Below are 22,006 nucleotides of genomic sequence, written 5' to 3' on the forward strand. Positions count from 1 at the left end.
TAAGGAGGCCCAAGGTCTTAAAAGATGCAGGTTTTGGGGCAGAGGGCTGTGAGCCTTTGTCATTTCCCCCCAGTACACGTGTCCTTTCTGAATAGAGGATATATTCTTAAATTTTCTACAATAACTTATCTGTGTATATATGATACTCCTCCCCCCCCCAAAAAAATTTTTTTAAATAGCCCTTGATACTGTCTAGTAGGTCCAAATCACCAAGAACTGTCATATATTTTGGCACAGGTATTTTATTAGAACACTCTTGAAATGCCTTAAGGTGTATATAATCACTCACCTGTGTTTATATAAGAGGAATTTTGGTACTTTGGGAAGAACACTGGACTGAGAGTCAGGAGAGCTAAAAGTTGGCCATAGGCTACATGACTTCCTACCTACCTCTATTAGCCTCAGTTTCCTCTAAAAAAATGATTATGGGGTAGTTTCTAACACCCCTTCTCATTTAATTGCTTATGATTCAAATAGACAATTATATTCCTAGAGAGTTGCATAGTACCAGACTATGTCAGAAACACGCTTTTTACCCAGCAACTGAATTTCACTGAAATTTACTACCAAGTGAAAATGTTATTTGTGAATCTGATTACTCTTTCAAAATATATCCCTTAAATGCTATTAACTGGTAAACAGCTGAAGTGGTCTCAAAATCTAACAAGTGTACATGATAACCTAACAAGGCTCTACTCAGAATAGATGAATCCTTCAATTATTTATGGTTCTTGGGCATTTACAATACTGCCAGCTCATGAGAGGGATGAACTACAGTACTTCTCATGGGCTCCAAGTTTTGTCATCAGCCCAAATACCTGACCACCTGAAGGAAGGAGCATGTCTGTGGGCCAACCTTCCCTCTTGTGGGCACATACCACTTCCTCAGGCCTATATAAGAAATTGAGTTCATTTTGTATCTTGCAAATCAGGTATAGCCTCCCTAGGCCTTTCTAATCATTAGTCAGACCCATCTGGAAAAATCCCACACTGATTACTAAATTTTCCATCTCTGGATGGGAAATTCAAGAGAGCCAAACTCTTCTATTTCTAACACTACAGTTTACTTAAAAAAAAAAAAAAAAAAAAAGAATGTGGCTTTTTCCACCCTGCAAGACTCCCAGTTATGGACACGGTTGGTATCTCAGGGTATATTTAAACAAGTGATTGGCCATTCCTATGTATCTGTGTATTATTGCTTTTCTACAAAAAAATGGGGGGGAATATTATAATGCTGGCTATAAAATGGTATAGTAATGGTATAACTAATTAAACCAAATTTAATTGTTGGGCACCTATGTCATTCCAGCTTTCTATTACTATGAACAACCTAAGACTGATAGAACCAAATGCCCAACTCAAAGACAATCAGAAGGAAATTTCTTCGAATGGAAAGGAATGAGAATTTCATTGCCATCAGCATGTGCGACAAAATTTAGTTCTAGGACCAGAATGAAGAAATTGGAGAGACACATACCAAGCTGCCCCCTGGCCTGCTCTGGAACTGAACTCTGAATGGTACCATCATCTTCAGGTAGTAGCTCTGAAGGCTCCTTCCTAGTGTTGTCCCATCCATGCCTGCGCAGCACTGAATGCTATAAAACGTATCTTCCTTCTGAAATTGCATCCTCTTCTGGATTTTGGGAGAATTCTTTTGGACCACTTTTTCTTCTACTCATAACCTAATGCTGCTATTCACCAAGGAGCAGCTTTTTCCTCACAGCTTTTCCAGGGCAAGTTCATCCTCTGCAGGACCAACTATCACCAGGTCATGATGATTCTCAGAGAACTCTTTACAGAGTTCCAATACAACATGTTCAGTTGTCAATTGTACACTCTCCATCTTGCATTCTAAAAACTTAAATATATCCCTTCCTCACTGATTCCACACAAACACACACAAAATCTGATGCCTTTTCCAAGTTTCCTCGGTTGCTATCACTATAATAAATCCATTCCTTTGGATTTGGATCTCAGAACCACTCGAATTTTGCTTTATTCCTGTATTCTATCAGTTACCAGCTCCTACCAATTCTGTGGCCTAAAAATGGGTCATATTTTGATTATTGATGTTGAATTAACCATGATTAAGGTTGAGCAGTAGGCTGGGACCCCTTTACCACTCCAGCTGAATGAGAACCCTCCTTGTTGGCCAAGTGCCAAGCTGGGAAGAAAGAACCCAAAATGCAGAAGAGCTGCCTTTGATGTCAGCAGGGAAGAAAGACTAGAGCTCTATCTGGCCTTCCCATCTCAGTCTCCTTCCTCCACCTCATGTGGCTTTCATTCCAAGATTGGTCCCCAAGCACAGACACACAGCATCCATCAGCTGACTTGTAGTCAGTCATGTTCCGACTGTCCTCTATGTCTCAGCCCTACTCACTCCACCCCTAGAAAACCAAAAGTTGGTTTAATTATAACTAGGAACTAACGTTTTCTTCTGTACTACCATTTCTCCCAATTAATAGAATATGAACTATAATCCTAGAATCATTCTCCTTCTTTATCACTATAACCCTAATTCAAGTCTTTAGCATCTCTCCTCTAGGTTATTATATAAACAGCCTACTAGTCTTCCTTGCTTGGAGTCTCTCCAGTCCAATTCAGCCCCACTTTAAGTCCTTGTAATATACACTCTGATCATATTGTTTCTTTTTTGAAAACTTCAGTGGTCAACTACCAACATTCCTTAGATACCACTAGTGATGCTAATATTCCTACTTCAACAAGTTCTTGCTTATTCATAACCCATTTAGAGTAAGAAAAAACACTGGCAATAACCTCATTTCCACCAACAAGGAAATGTTGAAGAAATTCTAGTATATCCAAGATATGGAATATTAAGCAGTCTTTTGAAACAATGATATGGTAGCATACAAAGGTACCCACCATATACGTGCCTTAATTTTATTATTTACAAGCAAAAAAAAAAAAATGGAGAATAACACATACTGAACAGTTAACCTATAGGTAGGTGCCACTGGAGAGAGAAATCATATATACACGTCTATGTATAAAAATAAAGTTCAACAATGTAATGTACTTACTAAACTGTGTTCTCTCTCTTTTTTTAAGATTTTATTTATTCATGACAGACACACAGAGGGAATGGCAGAGACATGGGCAGAGGGAGAAGCAGGATCCATGCAGGGGAATGATGTGGGACTCAATCCCAGGACTCCAGGATCACATCCTGAGCCAAAGGCAAACACTCAACCACTGAGCCATCCAGGAGGCCCTAAACTATGTTTTCATCGAAGGAAAAGTCTGGTCCAATTCATCTTTGTATTTCCCCAGGATGCTTTGCATAATCCCTGGCTTTTATTAGGTGATTTATTTTGCTACCAATTCCTCCATTAATGCAACACGTTGGTACATGGACTGTGGTTCTAGAATCATTCTTCTAATGCTCTACATAGTCCAAACAAAGCAAGCAAGAGAGAACATAAGTGGAGGAAGGGGTAGAGGGAGAGGGAGAAGCAGACTCCCTGCTGAGCCGGGAGTCCAATGTGAGACTTGACCCCAGGATCCTGGAATCATGACCTGAGCCTGAGGCAAACGTTTAAGCAACTGAATCACCCAGGCACCCCATCACTGACAATCCCACCTTGCTCACTGCTGTGAGAACTCCAAATCACCACATGTTCCAGAAAGGACGAGAGCCATTCAACAGAAAATGGATCATCAGGTCTGCAGCCTGCAACGGTAAGCACAGGCCAGGATTAACAGGCTCACGTGTGAGCCTGGGCCATATGGGGGATCAAGCATTTCAGCAGGAAGTCTCTTTCTGTGCAACTGACAATGGGGAGCTCCACCCATCCTGAGCTGGAGAGCCTGAGAATCCTCAGGGAGGCAGGAAACAAATTCCCAACCCCAACCATCCTAGCTGGAAAGGGAGTGTTCACTATATACACTCATGTCTCTGAAATCCTGCCCAGTGATTACAAAGCATTAGCTGGTGTTTAACTAGATATTTAAAATCTTATAGAGGCAAAAGGGATTGCCATAGAAAGGAATAAAGAAAAGCAAGCTCAGCTTTTGCTGGGTGGCAGTTGAGTTCTCCCCCAAACCCTGGGCAGCTAAGAGGTGGAAAGTCCAGAAACCGAATCGAACATGTCTAATCTCTTTTATAACAATGTTCTTATTTTAACCCATGCCATCAGGGGAAATGGCTGAAAATAGTGACAAATACGACATCAATAAACATAATAATAATTGATTTTCCAGAGATGAAAAATTTGAAATTAGTGGCCATTTCCCCCCAGAGCATTGGTTGATTAATTTAATGTTCATCTTAGTCTTTCAAAGATATCCTCTTACTGCTGATCTGCTCTGCCACACTTTGTGATGGGTTTGTGGTTAGGACTGGATGCTTGAAGTATATTGCACAGTTCTGCAGTTTTAAAGAGAATCCTGATAATTTAAGGGTGGCTGCGGCCAACAAGAACAACAAAAGTGAAGTCGTGTAAAGCAATTAAGTTTCCCAAGACAGGGAATTCAGGTTTTTCAGGTAGGCTAAAGTTTGGTGACTGAGCTTCTCAACATTTTTCTTTTTTTCTTTTTTTAGATATTATTTGTTTATTTATGAGAGTCACAGAGAAAGGCAGAGACACAAAGCAGAGGGAGAAGCAGGTTCCCTGCGGGGAGCCCGATCCAGGCTTGATCCCAGGACCCCGGGATCATGACCTGAGCCAAAGGCAGATGCTCAACCACTGAGCCACCCAGGTGCCCCCAGTGTTTCTCTAACTTAAGGAGAGAGTGGAGACTTCCCTGTGACACTTTAACCTGAGTGGCTCTCTCTAAACAAGAGTCATGGTCAGATGGCAGCTCAGAAAGTCACCCAAGGGCCAAGGTCCCTAGGTCAAGGGACCATCAGGCATCAGCAAAGGACTCTAGTATATAAATGAAAACATTTCCCAGAGGAGAAAAATCATCACTTGCAAACACTTAAGCATGCATTTTGTAAACTTTCTTTCATTAAGATATGTCTTTCCAAAATGCATCAAAAACAAAGAGGAGAAAAATCTCCTTACTTCCTTTCCTAGGCTCTGCTCTTCGGAGCCGTTGAGGCAGAGTGATGCTGGGAATAAGCAAAGTCATACAAACAGGGAGGGCTGAGCCAGGGAATCTAGTTATAGACACAACCTGTGTCACTGAGTCACAGTCCCCAAGCACAGGCCCCATTTATAACCTGTTCTTTAACTTTGTTTATCCTTGCAGATATCCGCAGAAGCATCTTACTTTCCAGAAGTTGGGGCCCTATAATCATTACTTGTCTTTGGAGCAAACGAAATTACACGCCTTTAATTCTTCTTCCAGAAGGTCGACATCATAATAGGCTGCTCTTCGCTGACCTCCTTCCTCCTCCCCAGCCCCAGGTGGAGCTGCTGTATTTTCACATGTTCTTTTTGTGCCTGGACACTATAAACACAACCAACAAAGAAGGGGGGATCTTTGATCTACACCTTAATGACAACTGAAAGGGGATGGTGGGACTTCTCATTTAGGGTCTGTGATGGAGAGCCCTTAGCAGTTCATTCATAAGAATGAACTCAGGTCTGCGGAAGGGCATCCATACATCCAGGGTGCCGGCTTGTATTCGCTTGCTATGGCAGCTGTAAAGTACCACAGGCTGGATGGTTAAAACAACACAGATGTATTGTCTCACATTTCTGGAGGCCAAAAGCCCAAACTCAAGGTGTCAGAAGGGTCAGCTCCATCTGAGGGCCTCTAGAGAAGGATCTATTCCAGGCCTCTCTCCTTGGCTTGTGGATGGCCATCTTCTCCCTGTGTACCTTCCTTCTATGCATGTCTGTCTCTATGTCCAAATTTCCTCTTTTAATAAGGACAGCATTCATATTGGATCATTAGGCCCCCCTAATGATGTGACTTTAACTTGATCACCTCTATAAGGACTCACTCTCCAAACAAGGTCACATTTTGAGGACTAGGATTTAACATGTGGATTTGAGTATTCAATTCAACCCATAACACAGCTCAAATAAGTTGTCCCAAGTTCTAGGGATTAGGTTTTGGTAAAAAGTGACTAGAAGCAGCAAGGGATTTCCTACCCATGTCCTGTGTACCACACAGTTTCCCACCCTGGCCCCTGCCCTATGCCACAGAAGATCTGCAAAGTTGCCAGTAGATGTCCCCTCACTTTAGTAGAAGCTCCGCTCCAGGTGGTAACTTCAGGACCATCAGGGGCAAGCCTGTGAGGACAGGTGTTGGCCTTCAGAAGAGGCTCTCCCATAACAGCCCTTGACTATGGGAATGGGAACTTTTCAAAGCTAAACTCAAATTTCATTCATTCATTCATTTGACAAAGCATTTCTTGGCATCGGCCATGTGTACGCACTGTACTGCATTCTGGAAGCCTAACTGATGAAGAGCCATCTCAAGGAGCTCATAGCGCAGCATGGAAGTCAGGGACAGCAGGAATCCAATACAAATGCAGTGATGGGGGGCTCCTTGGGTACTCAGAGGTGGGTGGTTCTGGTGAAACTGCAGAAGGTACAAGAAGACTCCTGGATTTACCAGGACGCTCTGACAGCTTTGCCTGGACAAGTTCTGAGGTGATATGTCCTCCTGCAGATGTGGTGTGACATGAAGCCAAAGAGAAAATGAGGATGTAGGAGAGGGGAGGGCATCAGGACTCAAGTAGCCAGTGGCCCCAGCCTTCCATCCTCACTCCCACCATAGGACCTCTCCTTCCTCTTCTTTCTTTCTCCCCAAAGGCCTCTCTTTCTGGCCTGTGCACATGGATCATTCTGTCTTTCCTCATGCCCCAAACTGCATCTCAAAGTGTTGTCCTAACCATATTAGTTTCCTATGGCTACCTACCCTTTACAAACTTAGTGACTTAAAACAACCCAAATGCGTTATCTTGTCACTCTGGAGGCCAGAAGTCTGAAATGGGTCTCCCTGGGCTAAAATGTGGACAGCGCAGCATTCCTTCTGGAGCTCTAGGGAAGAATCTGTGGCCTTGCTTTTTTCCAGCTTCTAGTGACTGCCTAGATATCTTGGCCTGTGGCCTCTTCTTCCATCTGCAAAGACAACAGTGCGACATGTCTAAATCTCTCTTTCTGACTTGGACCTCCTTCTTCCACTTATAAGGACCAACATGATGGCATTGGGCCCACTCATGTAAGACAGGAAAATCTCCCCACCTGAAGGTCAGCTGATTAGCAAACTTAATTCCATTTGCAACCTTCATTCCCCCTTGCCATGTAATATAAAATATTCACACGTTCTGGGATTGGATGTGGATATCTTTGAAAGGAGGGAAGGCAGAGGAATGGCATTACTCCACCAAGTTACCAAGCAAAGATAAATTCCTTCCTATGAAGAATTTCAATGACAGGTGTTATGAAAATAAGTCTTTTTATCTCATTACATAAGGACTGAAAAGTGTCCACTGGGTTTTTGAGCAGAAAGAGGACTCAAGTGAGGGTAGGGTCAGAGTTCAGTTAGCTGAAACTTGAAGGAGGAGTCGGGGAACATGAAAATAAGTACAGACATCACTGGTAAGGATATCATTTGTTGATAAGGCCAGTAAATGAGTTCTTGATATTAGTAAGTAGAGCAAGCACCAGGGCTGGGGTAAACGTATCAGATTTAAAATCTTGATTATAGACTCCCTGCTCATGAAGCATAAGGAATTAGCATTCCGTGTTCCGTACATCCTCATCCCAGCCCGTTCAGCAATCAGCTTTCTGGAAAGACTGGCACAGGAGTGCTGAGGCAGTGATGTGCTGCCCATGTATCCCTCACAGCATGATTGCACAACATCCCAGGGTCCTTGATCTTGGAAAAGTGCTCTCAAATCAATAAATTCTCCCTTCTCCAAGCTTGTGTCTCAAGCTCCATGTCCCTAGAGCCTTTGGAACCAGGCCCACAGATGCTCCCAGGTCCTGCAGGTTCCTGCTGCCTACATCCTGCAGCTCATTTCTTCAGTTGTCAGGACTGTCGCATCCTCAGCTAGGGCATGCCATGATGAAACCCCAGGTAGAGGCCTCAGGGCCAGGAGGGGATGCACTTGCCCTGCATCCAAGTGTGAAGGAAATGCTAGTTCTTCAAAGGAAGCATAAGCTACTTCTGAAGATTCAGTAAGTATAGAGGAATCTGGAGATTCAAGACTTTTGAGAACATCAAAAAGGTACCGAATTTCCCTCGGCCCTGTATGGGCGCTGTACTTGCATGGCAGAGTGAACGCTCCCTTAAACCACACCCTGGGTGCCTCCTTCACCTCTTCCAAATCACTGCCCTGCATCCATGTGTCAGAGTCCCTTTCTTTCCCAGCCAGGGCCCTGACCTTGACATAGCAGATTGACCTTGCTTAGTAAGGACCCCAGGAGATTATGCATTCTGGCTGTTTGTATGGCACCTCCAAGCATGGAGAAAGGGACAGCCCAACTTAGTGAGGTTCGAGTCACAGTGCAGCCCAGATTCAAAGGTAGGGGCAACAGACTGATTCTTCCCTTTGATGGGATAGTTGCAAAAATCACATTACAGTGAACAAGGATACAGGGAAAATTAAAGGAGTGAGGCCATTTTTGTAATCTACTAGTCTGTTAGATTGTGTATCAATTAACAGTTGTTGGAGGTCCCGGAGAAGAGTGGCCCCAAGAGAGGGAGGGAAGTAGGGACTTGATCAAACTTCTAGGGCAGTCATTTCAAGGCAAGAATCAGAAATCCCTAAACAGATCTGATGTCCCTCTATTAGAAACCCACCAGCACAAAGCCCTGACCTTCCTGGACTCACTCTGAAATGGCCTCTCTGTGCCTCATTTAGAGTCAATTTAGAAATGACTCCATGACTTCTGCCATCAGGGAGCAAATCTGTAAACACACCAGAAGGGGTGTACCATTTATTCAAGCAAAATAGGAATGGGTTTCTATAATCTACCTGGCATCCTCATGCATGATTTTATCATATTCTTCCCTCCAAAAGAGAAGAAAAACAAGGAAGTGGTCTGACACGTAAACTGCACTAAAATGCTATTGTCTGCACTCACAGAGAAACAAAAAGAAGGAAAGAAGAAAATCCTAAAAATATTGAGGTTGGGTGCCAAATGTAGCATATGTTCTTGGGAATCTGATCTTTGCAATGAATCTCCCAGACGGCCCCTGAGTGAGCTCTGCGGGGAGTGGAATGAGGTGATAAGAAGCGGTCCATGGAAATCTCCACCCTGGGTCTCACCAGCAGAATAACCATGTGTGAGCTCTCACTTTTCTCCTCTGACGATTGGAATTTGATGAAGCAAAGCATAATTTTCTAAACCCCACGCCCAACTTTTACTTTTATTTGCAAAATTCCTTTCTCTGCTCCTTTCCTTTCCCCGATTCTCCTTTTCCTCCTCCTTTTCCCTCCTCCATTAGAGAACAGGGATTTTCAAGCCTTGCTTCCTTGTTAAGTCAGAAGGCCAAAGAATAAGAACTCGGGGGCCCTTTGGTTTCTCTCTTTCCATTTCAAGAGATGATGAGGTCAGGGCGATTTGCAAGGTGGAGTGGTGCTGCATTACCTAATCATGGCTCCAAGTATAGGAATTTGGAAAGAAAAAAGGAAGTAATTAGGTCTCTCCCTCCTAAAATGCCTTTTAAAATGTGGATTTAAGAAAACATGTGCCCCAGAGTCAAACAGAAAGAGCTGGAAGAGCTTTTAGATTTCAAACCATAGTGAGCTTGGGGCTCACAGGGAATTTAGAAAGCCTTCAACTATAAGCCAGTCTGATCCCTAAAATTAGCCAGATCCCTGCCTGAGCTCACAGAGACACCGTCCCCAAGAGCAGCCAAGCTGAGGACAATTCTTGGATAGGAATCAGTAAGATGCTCTAAGTCAAATTTGCCTTAATGAGCCTTTTATACTCACAAAGACCAACCAATGGGAGGTGGCCTAGCCTGATGGTGAAGAGCACAGAGCCGGGCCAGATTGCCTGGGTTCAGTGAGTTGTGTCCACTCCCCCGTCCTTCCCCAGAATTTGTACGTTGGAGTCGTAATCCCCCAACACCTCAGCACCTGACCTTATTTGGAGATCAGGTCTTTATGGAGGGAAATTAAAATGAGGTCATTAGGGTGGGCCTCTGATCCAACATAACTGCCTTCCTTACAACAAGAGGAAATGTGGACCCAGACACACACACAGTGAAGACATTTCATGAAGATGCAGGCAGAGATCGGGGTGATGCCTCTGTGAGCCAAGAACCCCCCCTCAATTGCCAGAAACCATCAGAACCGGGTAGGGGGGAGGCCTGGAGCAGGTTTTCCTTCGTGGCCCTCAGAAGGAACCAATCCTGCTGATCCCTTGATCTTGGACTTCTGGCCTCTAGCACTGGGAGAGGGGAAGTTTTTGGTATTTAAGCCCCCAGTGGGCGGTACTGTGTCATGGCAGCCTCGGCAACTAATACCCCTGGTCCCCGTCTCTCTGCGTGACTCTGGGCACAGCTGCAGGCACATATGGATGACCTAGCAGTGTCCAGCTCAGACGGACGTTGGCAGGATTATGGATCAACGTGCACAAGTGCTTCAAGTAGAAGTGGACACAAAGGAAGAGGAATGCGAGTGTTGAGTAATTTTTTTCTAAATCAACATCACACAAAATCATTATAGGAATTATTAGTTAATTCGTCTGGCTTTGCAACCAGTGTGGTATTAAGGGGAAATTTTAAAATCCTTTAGAAAGCGTAAATGCTATTACTTATTCCAAGCATCGTTGACGAATTGTTATAATTAGAGCTGTGCTGTTTTCTTCGTTTTTCTTTCAATAGTGTGATCAGGCCGTGCCTCGGGCCGTTAGGCTTCTAATAAATTATTAATCTGGGAGTTAATAATTCATGTTAATTGGTGCTGTAAGCCACTTTCTCTGGCAAATGCGAGCAAAGGTCATAACTTCTTCATTGCAAAGGTGAAACCTTTTCTAAGTTTTTTTTTTCCATATTCTATCATGGAAATATTAAGATATGGAAGGCAAAATTTAACTAACGCTGGGAAAGTGAGCTAATTCCAAGGGTAGAGGTCAAAACCTTGAGTCTTAGTTGGCGGGCCAGCACTGCCTCCACAGCCCTGTCGGAGGGAGAGGAGGGCTGCAGGGAGCTCAGCGGACCCTGGAGGCCCCACGGGAGCCCCCTCAGGAAGGAGACTGCGACTGGGGTTTGGGACACTCCAATACGACAATGTAGCGCAACCGTGAGTGTGACTTGTTGTTGATCAAATCTTTTTTTTTTTTTTTTTTTTTTCCAAATGATAAAACAAGGCATTTGAGAGATTGGCTCACCAATGGGATTTTTTTTGTAATGAATGTTGATTCTGCTAAATGACAAGGCACAGCTTTAAGCACAGAGGACCATTCATTGACACAGGGTGACACCCCCGAATCCCAGGCAAATCCCTGTCACCACTGATGTCTTTGATTCACATCAATGTATTCAGTTTTGTCCTTTCTCTATCCCCCAGAAAGAATTTGAGGAAATTCCTGATTGCAGACCACGGAAGACAAGGAACCAAAGGCTTTCTCTTAATAAATCTGCATTTACTTCGCAACTCATTGGTTCATCCTTGGGTCTATGATGTGGCTGCTAGCAGCCTAGATGTTCTGGGTGTTTTATACCTTTTTCAGCCTTGATAATGACTTGAATGTTTCACATCAAGCCACAGACTGATGCAATGAAGTGAAATTTTCCCACTTGGAGAATAAAATTATTCTCAGTAGTGGGTTGGGTTTTTTTTTTTTTTCAATTTTCATGAGAAGATAGACATAAATGATGCAAAGGATCATGTCTGAAGACGAAGGATAAAATTTAAGTGCAAACTGCTAGTTTAAGGAGTTTCAGGGCCAGAAGTCAAGTCCTCCAGCTCTTTTTTCTTTCTTTTTTTTTTTCTTAAGAAAATTTGAATAGCATATGCTTTTCATTGTGCTCCTTTCCAGTCATTTACATACTGGGGAAATGTATATTTGGCAACAGGTCCTATTTTTAGTTGTCCTTGAAACTTGCCCTTTGAAAATGTTTTCATTTCTGGCACATATGTGTGTTTTAAGCAGAATGAAAACACAAAGCAAAAAAAGAAAAATATGTACAGAAAGGAATGGTTTTTCCAGCCCCCTTGTAGCACAATAAGAAAGCAATCATTCAGTTGTGACTTTAAAAATGGATCGGTGCCTGGATTTTCCAAGTATTTCCTTCTCAATGACCGTTTCTCTACAGAACTGAACTAATGTAAAGAGACGGGTTGTTCCAGTGCCAGAACTGAACAAGCAAAAAAAGGATGCAGGCTATATTTTCATAGGAGGAACTTGACCAAATAATACCCACTCTGTTTCCCTGCAGCTTCTTGGGTTGATTCAGAAGAAGGTGCCATATGCCCCCTGCGTGTCTCTGAGCATGTTTTCCTGGCCTGACTCTTGATCCGCACCAGACTTCTATTATTTGTACTCAGTAACAAAGATTCATCCTTGTGTCCGTCAAGCAACAAGGAGAATCTTTGTCACTTAGTGTAATTAATAGCTGTACCTCGCATGGGAAGACCAGAGAAGGGTGCCCTTCACATAGAGACTTTGGTGGACTCACAACAGGCTTCATAAATTTTTGCTGCCTTTTGACCAACTAAAATGCCAGAACTCCAGCGGAGGTGGAAAGATGGTAAGCCAAGTGTTTCCTCCAGGGCCATGTATGTTCCTACCTCCAAGCCCTGTAACTGTAGTCCAAGAGAGCTCTCTAACTTTTCCTATCCAACCCAATGAGCTTGGAGGCTCCTCCACCATGTACATCCCACACCCGAGCCTCACATCCTTCCTGCTACCTACCGCATTGCCTCAGTGAACCTCCAGACAGGTTCCATACAGGATAAAAAATAAAAACAGAAATGAGAAGTTGGATTGTTCAATTTGCTCAATAACCCTTCAGAGAATGTGAGTTACGCCCTGTTTTCAAAATGAGAGAACTGATAATGCAGGCTTGGGGATGCTAGTACTTGCCCAGGGGACACAGATGGAAACAGCTGAATCTGGATTCAAATCCAGACTACTTGGCTTACCTTACACTGAATCGTGGCCTTTTCTTTCACTCTCTAAGCTCCTATGTTTTTATAATTTTGAGGACCCCACTTTCTCTTCTTCCTCCTCTTCCACAAAAAATGGCTAGATTTATGTCACTTGTCCCCAGACCTTTAACTTGCTGGCCTCTATCCTGGGGCAAACCAAATCTTCTCTCTGATGGGTTCGGTTCCTGGTGCCCTTAAATACTAATAGTACCTTACCATCACCCCGCTTTCAATTGCTGAGTCTCCAAGTTTTCTTTCCAGAGGCCACTTTGTCACTTCACTTATCAAACAGACACAAATTTTAAGGCCAATGGTGCTTTTTCTTTTTTTCATATATTTTTAACTTGGCTTATCTGTCCGATATTCAGATGATGGTCCACCGGGCTTTCTTACCTCTCAACTCCCAGGAATGTCCAATCCAGCTTACTGGAGATGGTTAGGTCTCTTTTCCTGCTCTGTTGTCTCCCTCTATGCAACCAGCATCTACCTGACTCCCCTCCCCTGTTTAGGGCCCAGGACTCCCTGACACTTTCCTCTGAATGTGAATGTCATCCATCCCCCTGCTCCCCTGACCTCCCCTATCAATAGCTCTGTTTCAGAACCACCAGCTCCCACCCCTTCTTCACCTTTCCAGGGACTCTTTGCAATCATCCCACCATGCCAACTCTGTCCTACTCCACCTAACCATATTTTTAGGCCTCTAGAGTATCACCAATCAATGTTCATGCTGCTTCTCATCCAACCTACCTCATTGCCATAGGCTGCATCAATAACCGCTCTTAGGGGCTAGCCTCCATGAGTTGGCTCTGATTTGGGGTATGTAGTTTCATGCTGCATGCACGCTAAGAACAGGAGTTCCTGTTAGTCCCAGTGGTGCTATGAGTATAATAAATTATAACACTACTAGTATGCATTAAATCCTAATTCTATATGTTCATGTTAAATAAAAATCATTCCTTCCAAGCTCACAAATGTTCCTTGCCTATAAAAGGTGTTATTTTGTAGCTAAGGGCATTCCACATTTACACAGAAAGTTCAGCCCAGTTTGACAAGCACAATCAAGCACAATCTTCATTCCTACCCCTAAAGCACCACTTTTGGTTGATGTGCTCCTAAACTGAGTAAATATTCCCTTTGCCCACCCCAAACCCCTTTCTCACCTTATGCCATTGGTTTTGCCCAATGGAAAACATAAGGTTTCCTGTGACCCTGGTAGGCAAGATAGTGAGCTTCTGCTGTTATCCTAATACCTTCCACTCATAGAATCTGCCAGCCATAGAATCTTGAACTAGAGAGCAAGTTAAGGACTGAGAACTAAAGGACAGGCTGCCCTAAATCCTTCTGTTTAGCCCAGACCATTGCACAAGTTCCAGATTGAATTGCCTCTGAGACACCTCAGAGTGTCTTAGATGTCCAAGAGGCAAATGTCACCACCAAGGCGAACTTCCCTCCCCCTTCTGCAGGTAAAATCAGGCAGGGATTTGGGAGTCATCCTGGACTTTTCCTTTTCCACCATCCTTTGCCATCTCCAAGTCAGATTCAAATCTGAGGAGCTGATCTGAAATCCCCTGATTCTGTCCTCTCCTCTGCAACCCCATCATTCGCTCTCCAACACACAATTAGAAATAGTATCACAGTGCCCAGACCACCTTTTAACCTGCACCCAAGGATTGTTTGATATCCTCCCCCACTTCTCTGTTGTCTACACCATAAACTTGTGAAGACGTCTGAGCTAGACAGATGGCTCTGGAGGCAACTGGAACCAAGCTCTCAGTATTCCTTCTCAGCTGGCTCTCTAGGTCACCATCCATATTAGAGACTGGGCTCTCTGCTCAAACTCCATCTGTATTACAACAATAGCAGAAGCTGTTTTGCATCTCTTGGGGTAGCATAGAAGGCTTTCCAAGGTCTGGCCTCTGCAGAATGCTATTTACAACGATAGTAGATTGCTCATAGTTCTCCATACCCACCAGCCTTTGTATATGCGCTCTCCACAGGAAGATCTTTCCCCGACATTCTCACGTCGCTATACAATACCCCTCTCCCATTATTTATTAGAGGAAAAGCTATTTACAGATTTGCTTGGATATTACATTCTCTGAAATCTTTCTGACTACTTCATCCTTAACCTGCATCCCAAATACCCTCACAGAATGAAGCACACGACCTGTACACAATAGTATAAAGACTTCCATTGACAACTACTCTACAAATTAGTTTGCTGAGTATTTTAATATAGTGGTTATTATTCACAATATATGTCACTAGAATTATAGTGTTACATTATTGTTTGATAAGTAGAAATCCAATATACATATATATATTTTAATTTGAACCTCACAAAATTAAAAATATTTGTCCTACTTTTACCTAAAAATGTCAGTTTTGTAGAGCTAAATATATGTATGCATGTGTAATTTATCCTTATGTGTTGATTGGCCACATAGCTAATATAATTTAACTTTTATTTGCTATGTTCACTACTTGTTATACAAAACTTTTAAAGAAAAAGGTCAAAAACAACAAGCATGATTATCTAAACATGAAACTGTATTTTGTGAAACTAAGGAAGTTTCACTATTGCCATCAATCTGTGAGTCACAGCAGGAAAAAGACTTTCTGGACAGAGGGAGGCCCACTGCACCTGCCTTTGAAGGAACTACACACCCTACTCTCTCTCTTTCATGGATTACTTAAGACATAAAGGTTGCTGTTCTGGAAATGGATGGATGCTCTCAGGTATCACATAACAGGTAGAGTTTATTTATCTTTATCTTATTCATTGTTCCCTCTCACATACATACTGAAAAAATGCCAGGGATCACTAAACACCACTGGTTATGTGGTATCTAAGTCTTCAATGTTGACCAAGACCATTTAAAGTTTAATCTTTAATCCTACTTATATTACCTATTAAAAAAAACTTGGACTGTAGTCCAGATTCTTACTCCTTATAAAGTCAGTCTGTAAAATAATCAGATTAATTTGTAGAAGTCATAAAGGAAAGACCATTGAACTATGGTTACACCTCACTTGCTTAATTTATTCAGTGTCATGCTTAACTTCCACAGCAAGTAATAGCTGCCAACAGTTGTTGGTTGCGAAGCTGTAGAAAGAGCACACTTAGGGTAGTCCCACACCAAACCAGCCCACGAGCCCATGAAATGAACATGAGAGTCCTTATAATAACCTGCCATCTTTTGTGGCTATCATCTGAGGCAAATACTTAGGGTCTCCATTGTCCATGAGTTGGGCCCTTCTATGCATAAAAAATGACTGCTCTTGAGGAGTAATTACACGCTACCAATCCTTCCAAGTAGAAGTGAGCTTATGCACTAAAAGATAGGAATTCATCCACATTTGACCCCAGTGGACTAAATTCTATAGTAGAGAATTAGAACACCTCAACATTTTTCAATAAGTAAAAAAATGCTATGCTTCAGCTCCCTCTGCTCCATCCTTGCCTCCTCCCTACCCACTGCCACTGATCTATAGTGACTCTCTCTCTCTTCACCTAGACTAGGATTTCTTCTTCATTCACTTAAGCTTCAGGTTCCAGAACTTTCCTTATTTCCCATATTAGTGTCATCTTGATCCAAAATTCAAATGCCAGCTTCCCCAGTGTTTTTCTTTTTCATTATTCTCAGAAACACATTTTCTGTCAGAGTTCTCAACCAACCATTCACTCCACTCAATCCAAAAAGGGAGCCAAGCAGCTCACTCTCCACATGGCCTTCTGTTTGTTTTGGTGCTTCACTAGCTCTACTCTTTTATAAATAATTAACTGATAATGACTTCCAGAAACATTTAAACTTTAAAAGATTGTAAAGGAAACCCCCTCTTTGCCCTCTGCCATTTCCCATCTATCCATTAACCCTACTTTCCAGAGCCCAGCCTCTCCCTTGCTTCCTCAACTACTTCTCTCCTACCACTGGATTTGACTAACCCAATTCATCATATAGTGGCTTCTGAAGAATGGGACAGCAAGTAACCATAGCTCTTCCCTCTACCCTTCACTTAACCTTCTACCATACACACACCTTTCTTTATGGAATCCATAAAGACATGTAGCAAGCTGACTCTAAAAAGCCACTGGTTACACCGCCTGTATAAAAGCAGAAGAAATGCCAAAGAAATAATCACCAATAGTAATGAAAAGTGGAACTTCAAATTTGAAGGCTATTTCTCATTTCTTTGTTCAAGTCACTGGAAAAGGTTTTATGGGTTGGTTCATTTCCCACAGTAATGTGTTTACCATCCCAGAAACTTGAGAGAAACTTAAAAATATTAATAGAACTCTTCTTGTATAAAAATATGTTGCATTTGTCTGAGGACACTTGAACCTGAAAAAGTGCAGATGCAATTTGAATTCCAAAAAGATGCATTTCTCCACTATTTATTAAGAGATTTCCCTCAATTTTCACTTTCTTGATGTCCATACATTTATCAATTTAAACTTGAGGAAGGCAGAGAGTGCTTATCCTTGAGAAGTTTATGGAAACAGAAGCACCAGAATGGAACCATGAGATAACTTAGAAAAATTAACCACTTACCTCTAAATAGCATGCAAAAAAAGTAAACCATTCTAAGGGATGAACATTTTATTTCTTTTTCATTACAGTATCAAGTATCATAAATAGATCGATTTGGTTTGCCTCTGTTATTAAGGGCAATAAAGTAAGATTAACCTTTTAGTGCTTAAAAGTGTTCTGTCTTTTTAAAAATAAGCCTTCTGGAGACTAAAAAGACATACGTCTAATGCAATCTTAGGCTGGATCCTGTATTGAAGGAAAAAAATGTTATAAAGGCCATAACGGATAGCAGATTAGATAAAAGTATTATACTGATGTTAAATTTACTAAAGCTGATAAGAGTGTTGTGGTTATATGAGAATAATTATCTTTGTTCTTAGGAAATAAACACTAAATATTGAAGGATGGCAGGCCATGAGGTGTGAACTTATTTACAAATGTTCAGAAAAAAATATTACATGCACTTATGTATAGAAAGAGAGGGACAAAGCAAACCCAATAAAATGTTCACAACAGGTGAATCTACTTGTTGTTCTTTGTAAATATTCTTAATGCAATTTTCCTGTAAGTCTGAAATTAGCTCAAAGCAAAAAGTTTTAAAAATAGAGGGCATATAGTTTAAAAAAGAATAGTTGAAAAGTCAAGAGACCAAGGAAAGATGAAGTTGAAAATTAATGTCCTGGAAAATAATTCTCTGCAATATGGGAAGATGTCACCTTCATCTTCAGAGATGTGTTGAAGCCATAAACGCTCTTTGTACTTTTGTCCACCAGGCTCATTCTTATCTCTCCAGTCCTCATCAGCTAACAGCATTCAAAAGTATTCGGGTTAGCTCAAAAATATCATCAAACAAAAAAAATACAAAAATGAGCATCTTGGTGCAAACAATGTGTATCACCATCCTGGCTCTGAAATTTCTTTCTGCTGCTGATGAAATGGCCCTTAAATCAGGCAAGTGCGGTTCTATGCTACACCCATACAGGGGAGATCCTTAAGATTAAAGTTCAATGTTACGAAGCTCAAAACATCTTTCAAATAGATGGCTGTTTCCAGACCAAGTTACTAAATAATATTCTCTAATAATAATAATGATAATGATGATAAATAATAACAATTAGTATCATTCTATTCTAAGCCTTTTATATGTATTAATTCATCTAATCATCATAACCTTATGAGAGGTATTATGATTATTTCCATTTTACAAGTAAAGATACCAAAGCCCAGAAAGACTAAGTTAGTTGCCTAAGGTCACATAGCTAATAAACTGACAAATCTAAACCCAGGCAGTCTGACTGTAAATCTCACATCTTTAATGACCACAGTAGACTTCTCAACGTTATTCTCCTTGTACTCAGACATCTACCTGCGAGCCAGTTGAAACAATTTTAATTATCCTAATTGACTTGTTGTGACATCACTATAAATGCCACTTGTTTTTGTGTAAAATCCTATTACCTACGTTTCTTAAAGCAAATCTCCATTGAAAAGTCAAATTTACTCTATGACCACTATTAAATTTCTAGGGACAAGTTTACTGTTTTTTTCAGTAAGTGAGATCACCACTCCTGAATAAGCCGGGAAGATTAAATCATTAACTGCCTTTCCATGAACTCTTCAGTGATTTACTCATAACCCAAAATGATCTTTCCTTTCTAAATCCATTGTGAACCATTAGGTGGCATTCAGCTTCAGTAACAACAGGAAATATATTAGTTCCTTATATGTAATCCCTGAGTAACATGATCTAAAACTTATTTTGTTAGTTTAGCTAGTACTTCACATGAGTTCTCATCAAGGAAACTATTCTTTTCCTCTCAGGAGGGATAAGAGCTCAGGTAGGCCTTCCTAAAAAGAGCAACCATTTACTTTATAGGCTTCTTCCTCCCAAAGGAAATAACTGAGTGTGTGTGTTTGGGGCGGGGTATTCCAGCAGAGGTACTACTAGTAGTGATCATGATACCTAATGGTAGTAGTTGCTAACATCTCATTGAATAGCAGACACTGTTCTGTAATTTTATCTCCCCACATGCTGATGATAGAAGAATCATCAGTGTCCTGTTTAATAGATGAAGGAGTTGAGGCAGAGAACAAGGAAGGTATTCTGGCCATTGGGAAGTTAGATTTTGCAACACTTTGTATTGGTCAGATGGTCTAACTACTGTAACAAACAACCCTAAATCTCAGCAGTGTACCCTAATCGAAGTTTATGTACCGCTCATATCACAGGCCAATCAAACATGCAGCAGCAGCCTACTACAAGGGGATCAGGAACTCTGGCTCACTCCTTTTGGTAATTTCGCCCTCCTCTGGCCCTTAGAGTTCTCCTTGGGCCACATTCAGCTAGTGAAGAACAAAGAGGCCTAGTCTCCTGTGTGAGCCGAAGAAAATGAGCATCTTGGTGCAGACTTATCTCAAGATTAGAAAGATATGGAAGTGTAGGGTAGGTGGGGGCAAAGGAGAGAAAGCAAGAGAAGAATTTTGGTTTCTGGCCACCAGCCAGTGGGGCATGCCACACTTCCTTCCTTACCTTGCCCCACGCAGAAAACCAACATCCACACATATCTTCTGGGGCCAGGTAATCGCAATTGTGATTTCTTGTGCCTTCAAGACCAATCAATCCTTAGAGTTTTCTGGGCCAGGGTCTCCCTCAATAATTAAACAAAAGGAGCATCATGGAGTGGAAGTCAGAGGCACATGGATGTTCTCTGATTCATCTGAGCTTTGGTCTGAAGTAAACAGAGTGTTAATACATTGACATGGCCTTGACTCAGACAAGGAATTGCTTTGGATGAGTCTGTTGCTTAGTGCTTAGTCTGGGCTCGGCCAGACTGGATCTCACTCCGGTTCCCACCACACCTTATTTGATTATTAGGTCACAAGAGTTTCAAGAAGTGAAGTCAGACACATCAAGGCTTAGCCAGCTATAGTTACAGGCATCCAGGAAGAGCCCTGGTGATAAGGCACAGATGCTTGTCGAGGGTTGACAACCACCCCTCCTTGCTATTCAGTTATGTCCTATTTATTCTGAATTTTATTTGGGTTCATCAGACAGTCTTTGAAGGCATTCTTTTTCAATTATGTATAGTATGAAAATTTCCTATCAATAAACATCAAATTCTGGACTTTTACAGTCTTTCATTGTTTCAGAAGATAAAAATTAATGTTGCCTTAAAAATATCTGTCAAAGATCCTGACTTTGCCAAATATTATTGTTTCAGAGACAATATATTTATAATATAAATATTATATTATTTAATATAATAAATATATATTATATAAAATAAATATATATTATTTATAATATAAATATTATTTATATAATAATGCCACAACCCAACGACATCATAAGGTAGCATCACTGATCCAACATTTCCTTAGAATGTATGAGTCAACATAATCTTTCTCTGCCCAGTTGGTATTTCAATGTCTTTATCCTCCACTTAGTATAAAACCTTCAGGAAAAATACAGTAGTTAAGAACCACTGCAGTGTTCACTGAAGTACAGCACAAAAATTTTAAAGATAAAACACAAAAATAATCAATTGGCCCTCTTTGTCTTTTTTCTCCTTTCCTCCCCACTACGCTTCCTCCTCTTCCTCCTTCTAAGACTTTCAAAGATAAATTGAGAAGGGAAGAAAGCTCTCAAATAAAACGAAACAGGCAGCGGTGCCTGGGTGGTGCAGTCAGTTGAGTGTCAGACTCTTAATTTCGGCTCAGGTTATGATCTCAGCTCAGGTCATGATCTCAGGGTCGTGGGATCGAGTCCTGAGTTAGGCTCTCTGCTCAGCAGGGAGTCTGCTTCTCCCTCTGCCTTGCCTCCTCCCCACACTATCTCTAAAATAATTTTTTTTTAAAAAAACAATTTTTTTAAAGAATTTAAAACTAAACAGGCCAATTCATCAGTCATAGTATCTGTGCAGTTCTGTATGAATATCATTACATATGTGTGTCCTGACAGAGTCAGAGAAGACAACTGGCACGGATGAGCGAGAAACCAATGTAGCAGGGTGAGCCAAAAAAAGAAAAGGTGAGGTTTTAGGGCAAGGACATAAAAAGGCCATGAGAACCTGATGTGCTGGGAATCACAACAGGAACATAGCAATGTCTAAAATAAACTGATCCTGCAGCTGAGGAAACGGAAATTACACCCAGCATAATTCAGTTCACATAATTGTTCCGAGCGCCTACGAAAATGGGGTGTCATGTTACACACTGGGGTTGAACAGATAAAAAGGAAGTGATCCTTGCCCCTGAAGAGGGAGACAGACGCGTAATTTCCCCGCATGGTGGTAAATGTGACGCCAGCAATGTGCAGGGTTGAGAGGAGAACAGAGAACACTGGACCTCCAATCGTGTCTTGGGGACAGAGACAGAGAGACAGGGTCTGGGCATGTGGGAGGAAACCACTAATCCAAGAGTAGAAGACAGAGTGAAGGGC

The 22,006-nt window shown here is 41.7% G+C and overlaps 1 long non-coding RNA gene across 2 annotated transcripts in view; it reads right to left on the reverse strand.

Annotated features, from left to right (window-relative positions):
* Positions 1-20,417, reverse strand: part of LOC140621629 (uncharacterized) — a 64,677-nt gene extending 44,260 nt beyond the window's left edge. The window contains exon 1 of one of the 2 annotated variants that reach the window (XR_012021384.1): positions 20,096-20,417. This is a non-coding gene — a long non-coding RNA (uncharacterized lncRNA). The remainder of the gene's footprint in view (positions 1-20,095) is intronic. The other variant, XR_012021383.1, reaches the window with a different exon arrangement.
* Between the last annotated feature and the right edge of the window lie 1,589 nt (positions 20,418-22,006).

Source organism: Canis lupus, chromosome 30 (genome assembly GCF_048164855.1).
Source record: "Canis lupus baileyi chromosome 30, mCanLup2.hap1, whole genome shotgun sequence".
Classification (NCBI taxonomy): domain Eukaryota; kingdom Metazoa; phylum Chordata; class Mammalia; order Carnivora; family Canidae; genus Canis; species Canis lupus.